The sequence below is a fragment of the Dreissena polymorpha genome, chromosome 13 (assembly GCF_020536995.1).
Source record: "Dreissena polymorpha isolate Duluth1 chromosome 13, UMN_Dpol_1.0, whole genome shotgun sequence".
NCBI lineage: Eukaryota > Metazoa > Mollusca > Bivalvia > Myida > Dreissenidae > Dreissena > Dreissena polymorpha.
Window position 1 is genome coordinate 40,358,753 of NC_068367.1, and position 17,807 is coordinate 40,376,559.

A 17,807-nucleotide genomic window follows, 5' to 3' on the forward strand; every position below is an offset into this window, starting at 1 on the left:
TGTTATTAAGATCCGTTTTTATATAACTTAGAGTGGAATAAAGAATGATATTGATTAAACTGTCAGTGAGAAATGTAACATTACGTATGTTTCTCTTAGTTAAAGTACAGATCGCAATATATTTCCGTCACATAAACGCCTGTCAGTATCAGTTTTGATCTTTAATGTGTATTTATTAACTGTACTTAAGTAAAACATAAAAACGCAATGTGTTGATTACGGTTAATGATCGTTTATTAATTTAACCATGTTTAAAGAAGCGGTATAATTTCAAAAATGCCTAGGCTACTCCGGAATGTGATGTTCCAAACTCACCCGTGAATTAAAGTTCGATTGTACAATTGATTCAACAAATATGTCCCGAAATATATACATTGTGTCTTTTTTAAGTCTGCGTGTGCTACGAGCTGTATGTTTAAATAGGCTTAATTTCAAAGATACATTATATGTATTGTATTAAATTAATAGCACACAGCACTAGTCGCATGACTTGATTATATTTGAGAAAAATATATGTATTGCCATAACCAATTGTAACTATGCACGGGCCCAGTGGGATTCAAATTCATGTCCACAACAGTCGCTATAATCCGGATATATATATATATATATATATATATATATATATATATATATATATATATATATATATATATATATATATTCGGAAAATAGTTGCAGACACATATATATATATACCCTCAGTGTTTGTTCAACATTTTGGAAATGGGCACGGGCCCTTCGGATTAGGAAACAACCGCGTCTTTTCGAAAAACATTGGGGCATTGCCATATGGATGGTGTTGTGGTTTCGTTAACAAATACTTATAAATTAAGAATAAACGTGTTTATAACATTATATTTACTTTGGTTCAATAAATTCAGGTGGATTTGGAAATGGCCTTAAAGTTCAGAATAATTTTTGTTTGGGAGACTTTCAACTGTGCATTTTTTGGAAGTGATTTAGGATTTTTTTACTTTTTGAGATTGTGAATGGGGTAGAATTTCGGCTTCAAATTTGACAAAAACGCACCGCCACTGAAACAGGACGACACGTTTAAGCCTTAAGTGGAGTTTTGTTAAAAGGGGACTCCCTTTACACGAAAACTTATATTAACGCGGAGAGTGTCGTCCCTGATAAGCCTGTGCGGATGCATTAAGCCCCGTTTTTCCAGATCGAAGCTCAAAAGCATTTTTTACTGTCGCAGTATTTAATTGAGAATTGTCAGAGTATTGTCGTGTTTAAGAAAAATAATTTTACCATTTATGAAAGAAGCACACTCAAACTATCTCATACGCTATCCGAGTCCGGTAGATGCATCTACGCTGTAAAATATTCGTGTATATATATATATATATATATATATATATAAATATATATATATATATATATATATATATATATATATATATATATATATATATATATATATATATATATATAAATATATATATATATATATATATATATATATATATATCTATATATATATATATATATATATATATATATATATATATATATATATATGATTTCTATTCGATTATTTACCGACACCGAATACATTTGTTTTGTGCCAAAACATAGCAGAATTTTATTCGTTGAAACCTGACACTTTCTTTACAATCCGTTCAACGTAATGCCTGCGCATTTAAATACCGAACATATCAAAAGAAATCATCAGACCATTAAGTTACAGTTCGTTAAATTGTGTATTGGTATATTTTGATTTTAATGCACGCGTTTAAGCACTTGTTTTGAATTGCTTGCAAATATTTAAACACTGGGTATTATTCTTGAAGTATAGATTTAAATGCATTGTTAATAATGTGGAGACACGTGAATAATTGCTGTACATTGTATATTCATACATGGATTTGTTCGTTGCGTTATAGAATCAACTGTCCAGGCAGCTATCTGAAGAAGATTGAAAATTGTGTTCGCAGTGAAACTAGAGGTAAGATATACGCAGTTTATATAATGTCAGTAAGGTATTTTCTTAATCTAACTTTCATTCGTGAAAAAGAATTTAGCGTTCACTTTTAAACAATATTCATTCTATATTGAAATAAAATGATAATGTAACACAACACGAATTATTTTGCTTTTGTTATATTCATTAAAGATGAGAAAAATAAGTCGTTAGTTTATTCTTTTGTGTTCTTATAAATCTATGTAAATACGTTATTTTATTTCACAACTTATAAAACAAATACGGCGTTGATGAACCGCATTCTTGTAAACACAATTTGGGTGTTGAGCTCCGTATGTCGGCTTGCACTATTGAGTTGGACACCAAATTGCGTAACATCATGTCAAATCTTATATTAACTGTGTTATCATTCTTAAGGCTTTCTCTAATAAACTAGAAAACAATACAAGAATATGGTTGGTACTTACTGCCCAACTTTAATGTTGATATTAAAACGATAAAGCGCGACATTTTAAGATACACACTATTATGTGATGTAACAAGGCAGCACAATCTTTTTTTTCAACGACGTAATTTTTGCTTGTGGTTGATTTAACTAATTTTTTTCTGCAATATAACAGAGAAAACTGATTAACAACGAGGAATTTAAAACTAGGTCACTTTGTAACTTGAAAAAGATTGTGAACACTCTTAAAAGCTAATCATTTGCAAATGATGACATTGTTGAGAATATTTCCCTTAATGCTATCTCGGTCGAGTTCCGGCAATGGCAAAACATTGTGAACACTCTAGATGTCACATTAATCTTCATGAAACTAGCTAAGATCATTTCCCCGATGATATCTCTGTCAAGTTCGTACTTGTTTCCAGTCCGTTGAAAACCAAAGATACAACATATTTTCTTTACACACAATAATAGTATACGTCAATTTTACCAACTGTATATATATATATCATTATCGTTACAAGCGAAATACATGCATGTGACTTTTAAAAAGTCGGCAATTTAATTGAGATATGTGTAATTTTATAAACGTTGGCGTGGTATTTTCTTTTATATTTTGATTTTTATATTTCCAGTATATTGATTTTGTTTAACAATGGTATATGTGTTTCGATTAGTCGGGCACTATTTGTGTCAGAAGAGCGTACTTTGAGAACTTCATCGAAACTGTCCAACAACAAGCGATATCAAAAACTTGAAACAGAAATAATGCAGGTATATATTGAACATTTATTGCAGTAGTCTTGTGTATTGATAGTTAAAACTTGCCATAATAAGTAGAGATAATTCAAACGGACCAACTGACACAATGACATAGATAGGCTTACAGACGGACAAACGGACTAATAGTCGGACGGAAAGAGGAACTGACCAAGCGACCGACAAACATTAATGTTGCACCAAACAAGCTTGACTGACAAGACATACAGAAAAGAGACAAACAGCGGAGCGGACGGCGGGCATTGTTAGAGCGGGCAAGTTGGTTGACGGGTGTTTCTTCAAAGGGTAGCATATGTGCGGGCGGATTTTGTCTTGACTTGCGGGGCGGGAAACAAGTTAGACAGACGGGTATATCGACAGACGGACGAATGAGTCACACGGGCTAACTGCCAGACAAGACAGGCAATCAAATAAACATTATTACCCATGTTCGGTTTTAAATTTAAAAAAAACTCACTTCCTTCCCCTGAAACTAAATGTGGGTTTTCTTAAAGCAGAGAAAATAACGATTAAAAACAATACTTCAACCGATTGTATTTGTATCATATATGATGTATCTGAATATGCGCCTTTCTGTATTTATAAGTTCACGTGCACGTGTTTACCCACTTTACATACACTACGTCTAACGCGATGTCTGCTTTCCGCCACGCATTACCGTGATTCAGCCCAGCGTGAAAACTACTTTCGTCACCGCGATACACCGTGGAACACCGTGGAACGCAGTGATGTCGCCGTGAAAAATTGCGGTGACAGACTCGATCGAATATGTTGATAAGAACACGAGCGCGGGCGTTAATGAATGCAAAATTGTGTGAAGCAGTTACATTTGTCGGTGTTTAATTGCTTTTAATTGATTCTGTGATTAAACTAATTAAATACTTAAAGTAGTTGCAGATTCACAGTTTGATATATTTGAGTAGCTTTTTCGGATTAATGAATGCAACACCGTGTGAAACAATTACATTTGTCGGTGCTAAATTGCTGAGGGAGGGCTTTTGCCGCAGTTGCAGATTCACAGTTTGATATTTTGATATATATTATTGTATGTCATTAACTAGTTCATTGTTATGAGTAGCGGGTAAGTGGGCCTGAATAACCACTAGCGACTACCGGTAATGCTGTTACAATTTATGTGCTATCAATCTTTTGAATCATTGACAGATTTGACAAGTTAAACGAGGCATGTTTTACTTCAAGTTTATTTATGGACAATATGCATTTAACTATTGTCTGCAAAAATGCAATTGAAAGCGTTACAGTCAAAGATAAATTAAATAAGTAATTCAGACTATTTAGTAACATGCAAACGCATTGTTAATTGTTAGCAGACATTCACTTTCATTTTCGCAAGGTTTTCAGAAAGCCCCCGGAAAGCACGTGTTTTGCATGAATGCGCGTATGACGCGATTAAACGTTGCTCTGTATCGTATTGAATTGAATATAAGTTGCACTTGTACTTTTCCTCATTTCATGTTTTAATTGATGTTGTTATTATATTGGATTACCGGATGTATATGCACATTAGAAAAGCGGTATGTATTCAGTTAAAAGATACACATTTTCTTATTTCAATTTCACACCCCTGAAAACGCAATACACATGGGTAATTTTTCGGATTAATGAATGCAACACTGTGTGAAACAATTACATGTGTCAGTGTTTAATTGCTTTCACGGGTGAGCTTTTGTCCGCCCCGTTTTTTCATAGGAGGGTTTTTGTCCGCTCCCTTTTTTTCATGGGAGTAATTTTGTCCGGCCCCTATGAAAATGACGGGGGGAAGGAGTTGTCCGGGAGGGGTTTTGCCGTATTCCGTTTACAAAACAACACATAGTTATTAATATAGGGTTACCCTTGTGAAGAAAAAGTTCAAATATCGGTACCAACAAAAAATGTAAGACCATTTATTGCATGGAAAACATATTTAAAGCTGCAATTGCACTAATCTTAATCAATTAAAATCAATTAACGTTTAATTTGAAAAACAATATATAATCTTTTTTTGAATTAAGAAAACAGAACACATTATAGACATACCTGGACAAAGATGACTTTTTAAATAAGAAAGTAAACATGCTTATAATTTCAAATACATGTTAGAAATGGCAACAACCTATCTTCATTGACAAAAAAAATGAAACATAAAACAGTTTTAATAACAAGAAATTTGGATTATTAGCAATTTGGAACCAATTTTGAATTTAACAACTTTCTAGATGTCTTTGGTGGCTTTTTGTTTTCAAATGTCTTGTGAAATGGTCTTTTCGTTTGAAGGCTGTATCACAAACGTCACATTTGAAGGTTTTGGCCCTGCGAATTACTGCCACATGCGTGCAAAGCGACGATTAATTTTTGAACGTTTTGATACATATTTTTCACATTACTCTTCTGTTGCTCTGGTTTAATGTTCAGTTGGTATTTATGTTTAAAAGTTTTACTGCAGTCTGTACATTTTAAAAGGCTTTGCATGGAAGTGCATACTCTGCTCATGCCTTGAGCAAATCCACCTTTCTTGAATTCTTTACCACAAACATAGCAAGAGTATCGGTCTGTTTTTTTCGTCCATCTTATAGCATCTTTTGATGTGGCGCAAAATGTATGCCTTCGAAAACACCTTTCCGCAATGTTCACAGGCTTTACGTTTTCTCTTGCTTTCCATTTTCTGAAAGCACAGTTACAAACAAAAATTAATTTATCCTTTTGTACTTATTATGATCAAGTATTGAAAGTTCTACACAATACCCCCAAATCAATTGATAATGCTTACTGATTTTATAATAGAAAGACCTGGTATTTATACTGGGTACTTTGGGCCACCAGCTGAGGCTCTACAACTTGATGTGCCTTTGTTTAAACCTATTGATGTAATCTACTTTGCATTGACAGCCTAAAATTTATTGAAACATTCTCAAGTCTGTTTCCTGAGAAGACCCATTCCACGCTCGGACATTTCTTTCAACCAAGTCGCCATTGCAGTTTCTTCTGTAGTTGTGAACACTGTTTTTGCACCATTCCTGCACTCCAAATCAGTCGGCAATTTAATTGAGATATGTGTAATTTTATAAAAGTTGGCGTGATATTTTCATTCATATTTTGATTTTTATATTTCCAGTATATTGATTTTGTTTAACAATGGTATATGTGTTTCGATTAGTTGGGCACTATTTGTGTCAGAAGAGCGAACTTTGAGTAACTTCATCGAAACTGTCCAACAACAAGCGATATCAAAAACTTGAAACAAAAATTATGCAGGTATATATTGAACAGTTATTTTATTAGTCTTGTGTATTGATAGTTAAAACTTGCCATAATAAGTAGAGATAATTCAAAGGGACCAACTGACACAATGACATAGATAGGCTTACAGACGGACAAACGGACTAATAGTCGGACGGAAAGAGGAACTGACCAAACAGACTAGATAAGTGATTTCCTGTTTCTATTGTGGCATGTTTTGCTTAGAAAACATGTGTAAATTCGAGACATCGGCAGTAAATATTCAATTTGGTGATATTTAAATATCAAAGTCATGCGAAAAAATCATTTGTCATGCTGTCGAGCGACTTAATTTCGAGACTTACTTAAACAACGTTTAATAAGGAATCTTTACATGATGATCACTATTGATTTACTTATAATATTTATCGATACTTATCACAATGTTAATATGCATATCATTAACTAAAACATACAAATCTTCGTTCGATTGATGAACATGTACATAACAATTTTAAAAATGTACGTGTTTATAGAATATGTGTAGTCTCAATAAGAAAGTTTGATAAGAAATCAAGGCGAAATGAACGAGTCATAATATCACATTGAGCTTAATTAAAGCTGTTTAACTTTTAATTTCAGGTACGACCAAGAATATGTTTTACGGACAATAAGGAAGTTATAACAACGATAACGTGATAATTATTTATATCATAAACATTTATTAAAATACATAATATTACACATTAGAGTTTTAAAAACATGTATATATTTTTGTATTCATTTCCCGTATTTAAATACAAATACAATGGTTATTAACTTTTTTATGATGGAAAATTTGATGTCTACATCGTTTTGCAATATCTAATAAAAGATAGAGAATTTGATGTTCACGTCCATTTACACATTACAGACCTGTGCATATGGTATTTGCACGCCTTTTCTAACTTCTGACTGTATTTTGTATTACAATCACATAGCAACATGTGTACAACTCACATGCAACAGTTTTAACATTAAAGCAATTGAAAAACCAAGGTAAAATGCATTTCCATTTTTCTGCATTTTGCTTATGATGATATTTTGTTTAAGGATAAACTTGTGTGCTGTTGAAAGTTATAGATTTATACACGATACATATATCAAAGACTTTCATTGTTTTCAATTTAACAATCCTGTAAGTTTTATAGGGGCCGGACAAAAACCCTCCCATGAAAAAAATAGGGCCGGACAAGTCACAAAAACCCTTCCATGAAAAAACGGGGCGGACAAAAGCCCTCCCGTGAAATCTGAGCCGCGAATTCAATTTGTCGAATTAATGAATGGAAAATTGTGTGAAGCAATTACATTTGTCGGTGTTTAATTGCTTTTAATTGATCCTGTGATTAAACTAATTAAATACTAAAAGTAGTTGCAGATTCACATTTTGATATTTTGAGTAACTTTTTCGGATTAATGAATGCAACACTGTGTGAAACAATTACATTTGTCGGTGTTTAATTGCTGAGGGAGGGCTTTTGCCGCAGTTGCAGATTCACAGTTTGATATTTTGATATATATTATTGTATGTCATTAACTAGTTCATTGTTATGAGTAGCGGGTTAGTGGGCCTGAATAACCACTAGCGACTACCGGTAATGCTGTTACAATTTATGTGCTATCGATCTTTTGAATCATTGACAGATTTGACAAAGTTAAACGAGGAATGTTTTACTTCAACTTTATTTGTGGACAATATGCATTTAACTATTGTCTGCAAAAATGCAATTGAAAACGTTACAGTCAAAGATAAATTGAATAAGTAATTCAGACAATTTAGTAACATGCAAACGCATTGTTAATTGTTAGCAGAATTTCACTTTCATTTTCGCAAGGTTTTCAGAAAGCCCCCGGAAAGTACGTGTTTTGCATGAATACGCGTATGACGCGATAAAACGTTGCTCTGTATCGTATTGAATTGAATCTAAATTGCACTTATAAATTTCCTCATTTCATGTTTTAATTGATGTTGTTATTATATTGGATTGCCGGATGTATATGCACATTAGAAAAGCGGTATGTATTCAGTTAAAAGATACACATTTTCTTATTTCAATTTCACACCCCTGAAAACGCAATACACATGGGTAATTTTTTCGGCTTAATGAATGCAACACTGTGTGAAACAATTACATGTGTCAGTGTTTAATTGCTTTCACGGGAGAGCTTTTGTCCGCCCCCGTTTTTTCATAGGAGGGTTTTTGTCCGCTCCCGTTTTTTCATGGGAGTAATTTTGTCCGGCCCCTATGAAAATGACGGGAGGGTTTCTGTTCGGGAGAGGTTTTGCCGTATTCCGTTTACAAACAACACATAGTAAATAATATAGGGTTACCCTTGTGAAAAAAACGTTCAAATATCGGTACCAACAAAAAATGTAAGACCATTTATTGCATGAAAAACATCTTTAAAGCTACAATTGCACTAATCTTAATCAATTAAAATCAATTAACGTTTTATTTGAAAAACAATTTATAATCTTTTTTAGAATTAAGAAAACAGAACACATTATAGACATACCTGGACAAAGATGACTTTTTAAATAAGACAGTAAACATGCTTATAATTTCAAATACATGTTAGAAATGGCAACAACCTATCTTCATTGACAAAAAAATGAAACATAAAACAGTTTAATAACAAGAAATTTGGATTATTAGCAATTTTGGAACCAATTTTGAATTTAACAACTTTCTAGATGTCTTTGGTGGCTTTTTGTTTTCAAATGTCTTGTAAAATGGTCTTTTCGTTTGAAGGCTGTATCACAAACGTCACATATGAAGGTTTGGCCCTGTGAATTACTGCCACATGCGTGCGAAGCGACGATTCATTTTTGAACGTTTTGATACAAATTTTTCACATTACTCTTCTGTTGCTCTGGTTGTTGCAAACTTTCTGATGAATTCGGAAATTGCACTTTATTTGAAACCTTTTCTGACATTTGTCACATTCAAAGGAGGTGTCCTTTCCATGATTCTTCCCCATATGAATGTTCAGTTGGTATTTATGTTTAAAAGTTTTACTGCAGTCTGTACATTTAAAAGGCTTTGCATGGAAGTGTATACTCTGCTCATGCCTTGAGCAAATCCACCTTAATATTAAAATCCAGATTAAGTTTGCAAATCTAGATCATTTGCAAACTTATTTTTTTTATTTATTGAACAATTGTAATGAAATTTTGCATATTTGTAGGGGGTATTGAGTACATACATATAATTGAAAAAAAGAGTTAAAATGTTTTTGGAAATTTGAGTTATTTGATGATACAGTTGCCATCCCCCGTGGAATCCCAACGGAGTTTTGGCTCCCTCGTTAAGAATTGCAATTCTCCCACGGGTGTTTTTTCCAGACGGGAGAATTTTTCCTATATTTTACAAATAATGTAATTTAAATATTATGCTTTGTTAACTGTTTCAATGTTTACAAATACACATGCTTAAGTCATAATTGTAAGAAATATGTACTTAAATAAGAAAAGAAAGTGTTTGTAGATTTTCTTCCCCCGTGGGGATTTGACGGGGGCCCCCGCAAAACTCCCATTTCCATTAAACTTCCGTGGGAGGTTTTGCGGGTCACCCGTGGGAGGTTTGATGGGAGAACCCGTCAAACTCCCATTTTCAATGAACCCCAATTGGAGTTTGGCTGGGGCCCCCCGCCCATTTACAAAGAACTCCCGTGGGAGTTTGATGGGGGGGGAATCTGACTTCAATAAACATTTAATACCCATTGCAATATATTCCATTGTATAAAGACACCAAACTTAATTAAATAATTTATGTTTTCTTTTTAAGGTGTCAAAATCAATTTATACTGATGGAATTTTCTTAAATCAGTACCAAAATTTATGTAAAATAAAATGTCTTTTTGGTAAGAGATTAGACCCACATATCGATATTTCTGTAAAGATGAATTTAAAACGTTCAATAATTTTGAAAAACTCACTGCATAAAGTGACTTGTCTCGAAAATGTATTACATTTACCTTTTGATAATCCAAACATTGCTTTTATCCATTACTGTGATGATAAATACAATTCAGAAAGACAATAACATTGGAAACATACTTATTGTCATTCGGAATTGTATTTCTTTTGTTGTTTATTCCCGTGTAACAGTTTTGGAAGTTTTTCGCTCGAAACTTTGCTTGGAACCATGTTCGGTGCAATGTCGTACCTTAGTGTACAGGTTACATTCCACAAGTTTTTACACAAAATTCCTGAATAGGGCAGTGTGTTAGGTTCATTGTTTTGTTACTGTAGTTGTTTGTTTTTTATCTTTAACAACACCGTGCACTGGTGGCGTTACTATCAGAGAAATGAGGGAGTTTTCTTGAAACATACTGTACTGGCTACAGTACATTACAACATAACCAAAACAAGCAGTTTCAATTATGGGACACAACACCACTTCTCCAATAGAATCGATGATGTTGAAATACATTTGAGTTATATTTTCAGTTTCAGTTATTTACTGGGGTGGGGTTTCTAATGAGGATATGATATCCCAGACGTTAGTGCCCGTGCTGTTTTTTTTTCTCTAAACAAACAGACATTTTACCTCAAGGACTTTGATCACTTTTCATTATTGTGTATAAAATACAAAATACCACACAAAACTGAAACATATTTCATATAACCTTATCAGCAGCATGATTTCCTTTCTAAATGTAAGAAAAACTTAATTTCAATCATGAACTTGTAATTTCAAGAAAACAGGAAACCAAGAAAAAAGGTGAAACCAACAAATGCGTAGAAATGTGAAATATGCAAGCCAGAGTTCTCGAGTTACGATTGTTGTGCGGTGCACTTCTATACACCACAACCTATCTTTGTTCGAAGTTCGATGTCATTAGGCCTTAATGTAATTGCGTTTTGACCCGGACAATAAAAAAGCGAGATAAATATAGTAATTCAGGGGCTATAGACATAATTATTGTACACTAAACTTCTCATCAATGAGATCTATCCATATATAAAGTTTCATGTGAATAGGTGTTATAGTTAAAGAGTTATAGTCCGGACAAAGACTGGAAGCTGCCTGACCCCCGGCATGACATAGGTAATCCCTTAATATGCCCTTTATTTGACGTACGTATATAAAAGACATATGGAAAGGATGAAAAAAAAACAGCAGTAATTAGTTTTATCAGAGACAAATAACAGAGATAGGCAGCTCGCCAAATAACGGCAAACTCTCGCATGTCGAGTGGTTTTGGCGAGACAAGTCTTAGCGCGCAACTGTTTTTTGGTTGCAACAGTAGTTAACATGCTTTTGCATTCCAGTTTTTTTATACGAAACAAATATACTGTCATGTATTATTAAAATGAGAATGTATGCAGTATTATCACTCAATTGTAATGTGTCAATTAAAACAAGAGATTGCCAAGCAATATGGTGCCCTACCGGTCAAACTCCACCATTGTCAATTTTTATTTTTTATTTGTTGCCATAGCAACCACAATTCTTAAGGTAGGAACAAAATGAAATGACGTGCATAATCTCCCTATTGTCATCTATCTATGTTTCAAGTTTCATGAAAAAATATGAAGAACTGTCAAAGTTATCGCATGATCCCGAAAAGTGTGACGGATTGACAGACTGACTGACAGACAGAGCGCAAACCAAAAGTCCCCTCCGGTTTCACTGGTAGGGGACAAGTAATCACATGCCGCATTGTTTTATTAAGCGATTTTATCCGGCTCCAGTTTGAAAAAAAAAAGATTTCTGGTATATAAAGATGGCCTTTGTAATAAGATAAAGGAGCGATCAGAATCTTACAACAAATAACTAATAATAGGTTGTTTTAATTTGATTTTTGTTTTTCATTTTTATTGCAGTGTTTAAATTTGATTAATCTGAATTCCATTTACCTGTAGCATAATTTGAATAAAGGTCTGAAAAAAAATTTCTTATGGAGAGAATCCATTCTCGGTCTGTGTATGATCTGTATATAATCGGCTGTATATGGTCTTTGTTCTCTTTAATTACTGCCCAATTCAATGCACAATTTTACCAATTATAAATAACATTACCATCTAGAAATCTTCAGACCCGTGTGCCATTCTTCGATATTTAGCATATCGATCAAGTTATTTAGTCACTTTTCCGTGTTTCATCACTATGTCTTCGACGGATTTTGTGTCATAGGATGACGAGGATTTAAATCTGGCTTTACTTCTAGGTATACCGATGATGATGAGCACTGTGATAGTGAATTTGTTCAGCACATTAATCAGTCAGTTGTGTATGAGTGCCCAGAATGCAAAAAGTTAATAGAAAGAATATATGGATTCCATATATTGTTAAAAAGCATAATCTAAAATTGAAAAGTATGTCCCCTTATGTACATAATGATAAACTAAATGAAATGTGTCCCGGCTTCTACAGAGGAACCTATGCAACCATTTATGTGATACAGTCTCTTAATAAACCTCTGTAGTAACAATTTTAGTCTGTGCATAAAAGAATGCATGAACACAGTTTTTTACAGTTTAATGATATTTCATCAAAACTTCATAATTCATGAACAAATAACAATACACCTGGCATAAAAAATAAGCAATTTATCAAACATTACACATATTAAGCAAGTTGTTGATATTACAAATAACATATTGGAAGAAAACAGCTAATATTCTGCAGTTATGCAGGCAACAAACATGTAAGCATAAGAGCCATTATCGTATGAGGCAGGGTATTAATGTTGCTGAAGAAAAATCATTGTCACATGTGACTGAGAGTGTTAAGCTTTGCCCCCCTGGTGGCCATGTTTTTAAACCCTGATATCATTGTGACAGATTGTTTGACCAATTTTCATGAAGACCGGACAATAAATGTGGCCTCTAGAGTGTTAAAAAGGTTTTTCGATAGCTATATATAGACTTATAAGAAAAAATGCCCCGCCCCCTGGTGCCCATGTTTTTGAACCAACCGGAACCATTTTGAACTTGCCCAAGATATCATTGGAATAAATCATCTGACCAAGTTTCATGATGATGGACAATAAACTGGAACAATTTGTTAACTTGTCCAAGATATCATTGGGAAAATTGTTCTGACCAAATGTCATGATGTTTGGACAATTAATGTGGCCTCTAGATTGTTTACAAGGCAAATGTTTACGCCGCACAACACACATGGCATGACGGACCATTAGCACATTGTGCTCAGGTGAGCTAAAGGGCAAAAAGATAATCACTAGAAATTTGTTTCCACAAAAAAATGGTCCTCTGCAACTTCTTTACCATGAACATACACAGTAGTGTGTCCTGCTTCATTAAAACATACTTTCATACTTAAATATGTGTTGCCATTGCTTTGATCTGAATGTAAACAGAGAATGTCACGGTCTCTAGCGTGCATATTGACAATACATGGCTTTGGATCACTTCGTTCAGTATGTAACACTCAACCCTGATAGGCACAGTGATCTCAACTTGACAGTCTCCAACGTCAGCTGAGTCTGGTTCTGTTGTTGACGATGACGAACCACACTGAATTGCTTTGTCTTCATACAATGCAGTGTTGAAAGAAGAATCATCCTAAGTTCTCAGTTATGGATTCATCCTCATCGAGCAAGAAACCATCCTCAAGCGCTGTTGGGGATGATTCATCATGTCAAGATGGCTTGTGCTTCTTCTGCACCCCATAACTCAGTCACTCCCTCCTGGGCATGGCCAAACTGAAAATACAAATGAGCATATCAGATGAACACCAAATCATATGATATGTATTATATGCTATTCTAAATTTAGATAAAACTATAAAGGCCTAATGGAATTTATAAAGAAGGCATATAAGTATGCAATTTATAATGTTTCATAGGTGAATTATTTTTCTTTCTATCAGCAATTTAACCTGACAACATTCAGGCTGTTCAGTTGACTTGTTACTGCATATTGTAACAAGACTATTGCCAAGCAATATATGTCCCAAACCGGCTCCACCATTGTCAGAAATTCCACCATTGTCTGAATTTTTTTTTGGCTGTTGCTATATCAATCAGAAGTTTTGACGTTGGAACAAAATGAAATGACTTGCATAAAGTCCATATAGCCATCTATCCATTTTTCAAGTTTCATGAAAAAATATGAAGAACTTTTAAAGTTATCGCAGGATCCAGAAAAGTGTGACTGACTGACAGACAGACAGACAGAGCGAAAACCGTTAGGGGACAATAATGGCAATTTCTCTATAAGATATAACAGACTACTGCAGTTGACGTCCCCAAAAGCCAGTTACCTTTAAAATATGTGTGTTACATGAAATTATGTTACATTGTAACTTAAAAACTCTTCAATAATACAAAATTCATTTTCTTGTAATAGAATGAGCTTCATTTTTATAAATATATAGTCATATTTCAGCAAATGAACACCGAAAGACAATAAACAACCAATCCACCATTTACACCACACAATACCTGGTAATAAGACAAAATTTTGTCTTATTTCCAGGTATTGTGTGGTATTAAATATTACCTGAGCTAAGACATCTAATTAAATTTCCTTCCTATATTATAAATTGATCAACAATCACCTGTTTCAAATTAAATTCTTAGATTGAATATTCCTTGATTGATGGATTAAAATTAAATTATTAATTAAATTATATTAAATTATATTAATTATTAAATGACTATTGTATCAAAACTAAATTTATAAATTAAATCATATATTAAATGCTCAATTTATTAAAAACTTCCTTAACTTATAAAACTGAAGTACTTTTTTAATAAAGCACATTATTGATGATTTTAACTGAACAAAATAAACAAACCATTTTTTAGTCTTATTTACAAAAAGTAAGATTGTGAATGAGAATGAAGTCAAATAATAAATGTTTAAATTATTATAAAAAGTTGATTTAATTGGGGAAAGCTACCGTAATCTCTTATCTGGTATCATACTGTGTCTGCAATAGTAAATTTAAGATACATCAACGGATAAGGGACATTTCAACACCCATAAAGCCATAAACTAGATGATAAAATTAATTTGCAGTTCTGTATGAAATATTACCCAACATTAGTAACTGGCATGAATTTTACATCTTTTTTGGGGTGGTTTTTATGGATATTTAGGAAAGTTAAAAAAGGAGGAAAGGAATCCATCGCTGTGTGCGCTTAAATTGAATCCAGATACTGAGATATGCTCAGTTGTTCATTGTTTAGGAAATCAATACTTTTGAACCATTATCATATTATACTTAAAATTACTTTACTGTAATTAACATGCACAGGTTGAATTTTAGCTTTAATTCAATTGAAATACTTGCCATAGCCCTTGTCAACTGTAATCTCCCATAATCTCCCTCCTTGTATTGCCAGCTTGAGTCCATTTCTGTGTAACAAGTTACTTTTTATTCATTTTTGTATAACTTCAATCATCTTGAGATATATTCGACTATTCGAGTTCTTGACAGTATAACGTAAGCCATCATGGACATTGGAGGGGGGTTGGGGGGTATAATGTGGGTGTGTGATCATTTAATAGATGATCTTTCAAAAATAAGAAAAAAAACAATTTTTTTATATTTATTTTTGTTTGGTGGGTGGAGAGGTTGGGGGCGGTGGGGGGGCTTCTGGGGTGGGGCGCGGGGGATAGTTTTGGAATTGTGGTATGTCAGGTAAGTGTTGTTTTGTCAAACTTTAACACAGATTTATCAATAATATGCATATTCTAATCTAAGTATAAAAGGGGCCATAATTCTGTCAAAATGCTTGATACAGTTATCTGCTCTTTTTATAGATTCGGGTTATGTTGGTAAAGAAGTATGCACAATATGAAAGCAATATGTCAAGGGACATAGGAAATATTTGGGGTAGTACGCAAACTTTAAAATAGATTTATCAATAATATGCATATTCTAAGTATAAAGGGGGCCATAACTCTGTCAAAATGCTTGATACAGTTGTCTGCTCTTGTTTATAGGTTGGGGTCATGTTGGTAAAGAAGTATGCAAAATACGAAAGCAATATGTCAAGGGACATAGGTAATATTTGGGGTAGTACGCAAACTTTAACATTTGCACGCTAACGCCAACGCAAACGCCGACGCTTGGGTGAGTAGGATAGCTCCACTATATATATTTCAAATATAATAGTCGAGCTAAAAAATCAAGTTTATCACATTCTTTCAGTTATGATTGCCATTTGCCCTTATTCATGCACCTGCACATTAGGATAAAAAAGTCTGTAGTACATTTCTTATGTTATATTTATTGAATTTCCCTAAGCAAATGTGAGCAAAATAAAATAAAATTCGCACTTTAGAGAAAAAAATTATAATGATTCAAGCACCATTTGTATAGCTTTAATCACTCAAAATATGGAAGGTTTTTTTGAAAGTAAAAATGGCTGATAGCAAGTACGTGAACAAGAGGGCCTGAAAGGCACAAAGTCGCTCACCTGAGATAACAAGATATTATTAGGACAAATCTTCTGACCAAGTTTCACGAAGATCGGAAAATAAATGTGGCCTCTAGAGTGTTAACAAGGTTTTACTATAGCCATATAAGGCAAAATGCCCCTCCCCCTGGCAGCCATGTTTTTCAACCTACCGGCATCATTTTTGAACTCGTCCAAGATATTATTGGGATGAATCTTTTGAATAAGTTTCAAAAGTAAATCATCGGACAGTAAATGTGGCCTCTAAGAGTGTTAACAAGATTTTACTATAGCCATATAAGGAAAAATGCCCCGCCCCTTGGAAGCCATTTTTTACAAGCAAACATAATTATTTTCGAACTCATCCAAGATATTATTGAGACCAATCTTCTGACCAAATTTCATGAAGATGGGACTATAAATGTGGCCTCTAGAGTGTTATAACAAGGTTTTACTATAGCCATATATAGCCACATAAGGAAAAATGCCCCGCCCCTGGTGGCCATGTTTTTAAAGCAACCAAAACCATTTTCAAACTCATCCAAGATATCATTCCGACAAATCTTCTGACCAAGTTTCATGATGATCGGAAAATAAATGTGACCTCTAGAGTGTTAACAAGGTTTTACTATAGCCATATTAGGAAAATAGCACCGCCCCCGTGGTGGCAATGTTTTTCGACCAACCGGCATCATTTTTGAAGTCATCCAAGATATTATTGGGATAAATCTTCTGACCGAGTTTCATGAAGATCGGACTATAAATGTGGCCTCTAGTGTGTTAACAAGATTTTTACTATAGCCTTATATAGCCATATAAGGAAAAATGCCCCGCCCCTTGGCAGCCATGTTTTTCAAGTAAACGTTACCATTTTCAAAGTCATCCAATATATTACTAAGACAAATCTTCTGACCATATTTCATCAAGATTGGACACTAAATGTGGCCACTAGAGTGTTAACAAGGTTTTACTATAGCTATATAAGGAAAAATGCCCCGCCCCCTGGCGGCC